Source organism: Vigna unguiculata, chromosome 10 (genome assembly GCF_037176805.1).
Source record: "Vigna unguiculata cultivar grain cowpea cultivar isolate G323 ecotype 2 chromosome 10, ASM3717680v1, whole genome shotgun sequence".
Taxonomy (NCBI): domain Eukaryota; kingdom Viridiplantae; phylum Streptophyta; class Magnoliopsida; order Fabales; family Fabaceae; genus Vigna; species Vigna unguiculata.
The window spans coordinates 11,811,145-11,817,144 of NC_140801.1; positions in this window are offsets into that span (position 1 = coordinate 11,811,145).

The window sequence follows — 6,000 nt, forward strand, 5'->3', positions numbered from 1 at the left end:
CTCATTCGGGTTGAACCCGTGGTAAGCCGAGTTGGCTCACCAACCCGCAGATAAAAGGGTCACACAAATGTTTTTATTTATTTTTATTAAGTTGGGCTTTACATTTGAGTCATGTTAAGTTGTTTTTTATCTAACACATAAATAATTTGTATTTTTTTTATTTTGGTTTGTATTTGGATTGTATTAAAGTTTATTTAGATTTTAATTAGAATTACAATTTAGTTTTGACTGAAAAAAAAATAAAAAAAAATAATATTTTTTTTAATTAAGTGAACCCGTGAGCCAACCCGTTTAACCCGCCAACCCGTGGTGGACCGGACCGGGTTTGAATTTTTTTGGCTCGTTAAAAAGTGAGCCAGGTTGGGTTAGCTCACTAAATCATCAACCCGTGGTGGGTCGAGCCGGGTCGGGCCGGGTTACCCGTTTTGACAGCTCTAGTTGTCTTGTCCTTCTTGTGTGATGCTTTCAACACATTTATCTAGGCATTTCACCAACTTGTGATGTTTTCAGATTTTCCATGTCCATTTTCCTCCACCTCCCAATTTCCGTGGGAGTCAAGAAAAGACTTGATCTTGAGACTCCAATTATCATAGTTGACTGTCTTTGTCCACTTGGGCAAGGGCACACTGTTTGTAAGATTCATCATCTCACTCTATTTTTTTTTTCAAACATTTATACACTTAAGCATTGTCTTTTTTTCTCACCCAAACTCAAGCTAACAGACTATTGAGACCACTTTGTAGACAAAATACTCTCTATTCTGAAAAAAAAAAAACTTTATTCATCTCTTTTTGTTGTTGTTTTCATGCAATGAACAATACAATTTATAGACTCACATTTCCTGACTATTGTACCCACAACGGCTACTACATTTAAGTTTATTAAAATACCCAACATATACTTTGTAGAGATACTGTGATGCAGATTACATAGAGGATAAGGTTGAAAGAAAAATCACTAGTGAAGGATGTCACTTCATTGGAGGAAATTTAGTTTCATGGTGTAGCAAAAAGCAAGGCACAATTGCATTGTCAATTGTTGAAGTAGAATATATATCAATGACAATTATTGTTTGCAAAACCTTTGGATTAAAAACCAATTGGAGGACTATTGTATACATGAGAGTAACATTCATATACTTTGTGACAATAGTGATAACATAAACTTGACTAAGAATCATGTCTTGCATTATAGAGCGAAATACATTGAGATTAGACATCATTTCATTCAAGATTATGTTCAGAAGAGTATTATTGATTTAAAGAATGTCTCAACAGATGATCAACTAGCAGATATATTTACAAAGCCTTTCATCATCATTTGAGAACCCTTCTAGGCATGACTCGTGTAAATGAATGATTAATACAATGTGATGATCACAAACACATATAGATATTAAATGCATTACACACCTACGTGCATCTTAACCTATCACATACATTGTAAATGGCACTTTTGTAATTTCATGCATTGCATTTAGTAAAATAAATTTGTGATTGTGATTGATACTAAATATTATTGTGAATGATTTTCATCATATTTGTGCTTTTAAAACATTATTATTGCTTTGCTTATCAAGCACATCTTTGCATACTATGATTCCTTATGTCAAAAATATTTTGTGAAAATATTTCCTAATTTCAAATCAATTACAAAAATATCTTAAATTTAGAAAGGTTCTAATTTATTTTCAAAACAAATTCAAATGTTTCTTATTTTTCACATAAATTTGAAAATTAATTGCTACAATCATCAAATATTTCTCTAAATGTCTGAGCTACAAATCATCAAATGTTTCTTCAAGGAGGTTGAGCCAACCATGATAAGTCCCTTATTATTGTTTTTTTTTCCTAACTACATGCATTCTTTTAGGTTAGTTTAATAGGTAATTCTTAGTTTTTAGACTAGATTTGTTAGAGAGCATTCTAGGTTAGTTTTACAAATATAGCTTAATTTAATGTTTTTAGTATATTTTTCGTGTTAGTTATAGAATTAGTCTTAGAAATAGTCTAGGTTAGTAGATCCTTAGTTTTGATATTAGTTTTTCAGTTAAGTTTAGTTTTAAAGTTGAGATTACTTTAGGTTTTGTGAGCTAGCTTTATAGTATAGACAAGTATTATTTAGTATAAATAATACTAACTCATAGCACAGAGTAAATGGATTAGAGTAGTGTTAGCTCAGTATTAGAATTAGAATTAGAAATTCAATTTTAGTTCTGGTAGAATTAGACATTCCAATTTTTAGAATTAAAGCTAGAGCTAGCGCATCTAGTTAAGTCTAGGTTTAATTCCTTTAGGTAAGTAAAATATTAACTTGTGTTTGATAACTTGTGTGCAGGTATTACATTTGAATCAATGGTGGGAAAGTGTTTAGAAATCTAAACAAGTGGAATCAAAAGAAGATAAGGCAAATTGAAAAGAGCATTTGGAGGATGGAAGATTGACTTTAGGGTTGACTTTCAAATTAATGATTCAAGAATAGGAAGCCCTCAAGGACACTAAAAAGGACAAGAATAAAGCTAAATTGTCAAGAAAGAAACACCTATTCCACCAAACACAAATGAGCCAGTGAACACAAGTGCAAAAGCTTAAATGTTGACCAAAGATTAACTTTTTGATTTGAAGCTTGGAACGTAAGTGTAAATTGTGGAGAATGTTCCAGTCACTCAAACACATATGTTGAAGGCTCAAACAACCATTGAAACACCCTTAGAAGACGCCAGTTGGTCAGAGTTACTCAAGCTTAAGTTTGGCAACCATAGATAGTTAATTTTAGTTAGTTTTTGGTAAGGACTCTTAGGTTTTTGTAACTAGAGTAGTCAATTGGAAGTTAGGTGGTTTAGTGGTTGTATATAGGATTGAAAAACAAAGAACTAATCATTCTTCCACCTTCCATCAGATTCATACCACACAGTTCTACACTTTTCTCTCACCATTTATAGTTTTAATGGCACTTTTTGTTAAGAACAAGGCAATAAAGGAAAGAATAAAGGAGAGAAAATAGACACAGAGAATTTAACGTAGTTCGACGTACAATGTGTATGCCTACGTCCGCGACTACACTAGGAAGTATTTTTATTTCTATTGTATCTCAAGCTTTACATAGGGTCTCTTATATAGTAAAATAGATAATCACATCTCACAATTCTAAGCGATGTGGGACTAAATCAAGCACCATAATACTAACAATTCTTTGTGTCTATTTTTCTCTCCTTTATTCTTTCCTTTATTGCCTTGTTCCTAACACTTTTCACCTTGATTTGGAGAAGATTTCTTGTAGTAGACTGTATAGTAGGTTGTTCATAAGGATTTGATCCAAGTTTTGGTACATTTTACAATTGTTTTCATGGATTATGCATTGCTACTTCATTCTACTATGAATTCAATTTATTTCACCATTTATTTTCCACTGAATCTTCATATTTTCACTTTCGTTTGAACAAAACAATGGATGCTTGAGTTTTGATCTTTTGATGGTTCATTTCACTTCTCAGATCAATCTTGAGTGTAGAATTACATTTAGAATTAAATGGAGCACATAGTTGTCACATTAAACCAAGTGAGAGCACAATAACCCTTGGCTTAAGTGTAGTGAATCATTCAAAATTCAGAATCAACATTTACTACATTGTTTATAGTTGGTTTTCATCTCAGCATATGATTTTGGTTTCATTTTCTTTTTCCCACCATTTAAATCATTGTTTCTACTTTGATATCTGTTTGTTTTACTTATTTCAACATGTATGGATGTTTGAATGGTTATTTAGAGGCTTCATTCATATTCTGACATGCATAATATTGCTCTTTGTGTTGTTTTTTTCACCATTTCATATTTTGATTCATATTTCATCAATTGTGCATTGTTTTCCATGATATTTTATTTTGGTGATGTCGTTTTAGTTAGATGAATATGATATAACACTTTAATTTCATTTTTTAAGAGTAACTTATGTGTTCCTAATGTGGTATTTAAGTTCGTTATTTTTTATACATAATTGACCTAGGATTTGTTTTGTTCGATTCTCGCTCCATGCTTAGCCAAATGCTTTCGTTTGAATTCCATTATTCAATACGCATTAAAACGAGTTTCTTAATATGCTAACTTCATAATTCGTGCACTATGTGAGAAGAACACATGTGGCCCTGCACATTCATGATGAAGAACTTCTTTGTCAAACTCATTTTCACTGTTTTTGTGTTCTAATTTGCGATTTTCTAATTCCAACAATTTTATTCAGTTTTATTAGCATATTAGGATCATTTTAATCATTTAGATTGTGTATACATCAACTACATTGCATAGTTCATACCCACAATTCATGTAGGCATTTTCACAAACACCTTGTTCTCCATCTAGTTTCTTTAAGGCATTTTTACAAACAGTTTGCATCATGACTATTCCTTCATTATTTGATCATTTTGGCTTTCATAGTAGATAGTACATCATTTGTAGATAGGTTTCATTCATTTGTAATTCATTTCCATGCATCATATGTTGTCTTAGATAAGGTTCATGCATCATTTTCATTTCATAGTGGTGATAAATTAGTTAGCTCAATAGTGAGTAGATTTCCTCCATTTGCATTGATAAAAACTCAACTTAAGTGCCTCTCCTTGGATTGATATCTAGCTTCCAATTAGTGAGGAAATTGTTTTTGTACAAACTTGATAGACTAAAGATTGTCTTTATTATTTCCGACTTGATAAGGATCAAGTAGAATATCTATCTTAGTGAACTTAGAACAAAGCAGAGTTGCAAATTTGACAAAAAAAATATTATTTCTAAGTTGATTTTCAAAGCTTAATTCACTCTTTTTATAGAATGGATGAGTATACCCAAGTCTCAAAAGAAGAAAAAAGATACAAGGAATATGAAATTGGAAAACTCTAGATCTTTCCTCAAGTTCATGTACCAAGGCCAGTTGTCACATGCATGTACTTAGTTGGCTTTCAATGCATGCACCTTTCATTGCTTAATGGGCAAGTTTAGAAGATGCATTTGATCCACATGCAATGTTCTAAGGCTACTTGAGACCTAAGATAGCCCAAATAACCCATTAGCTCGCCTAATTAATCAAGATTCAAGCTAAAAGTCTCAAAATTACAAATATGTAGACACTACCTGATTAATTGATTATATTATTGTTGTAATCGATTAAATGAGGTTGTCACACTAAAAAAAAAGACTTATTACATAAAGAAAAGGCTAATCTTATACAAAATATACTACTTTCAATCATATATTTACAATCAAGGAAAAGGATTGGGTCTTGCCACTGGCCCATAAGTCTCTAGTGGTGTGTAAGAGGGGTTTTAGGGAGAGAATGATGTAACCTCTTGGTGGTGGTACAATTGGTGAACTTTGCCCGTAAGTCTCTTCAAGAGAGTAATAGGGAGTGAACTTTGTCCATAACACTTTGAGAGTAGTGAGGAGTTCTAGCTTTAGTGGTGAGTGAATGGCTGGTTAGCTATGTGCATGAGTTGCAGTTGGAAACCTGATATTTGCTTAGTTCATAGAGAGCAAAAGGCTGAAAACTCTATGAGAGGGTGTAACAGCTATGAAAGTACTTTATCATGTGGTTTTCTGTGAACTTGTTAGATTGAGATCCTTGCGCTTGAGACAACACAAGTATTTGTATGATATTTTGTTTGAGCTTATGATTTTTATTGAAAACTACTTTCGAACTTATAATGTGGTGAAATTTGTTGTTATGACAACTATTGTTTATGTTAGCTCACCCTTTTATTTTGTAGTTGTGGTTTCCACCTACAATGGTCGTATATTTATACAAGAACAGATGATAGTACAAGTGTTGAGGAAGATGCCCAGTAGAGAAAAGAGTGGTGGGGATAATTGTGGGAGAAGTTGTCTTAGTCATTTTTTTTTAAATAAATAAATTTTGTTTCTATTATTAGTTTTACAATTTTATATTTTTGGAACAACGAGATATGTATTTTTTTAGTACTTGGTGAATAAATATATTTTTTATCATTGTTAACT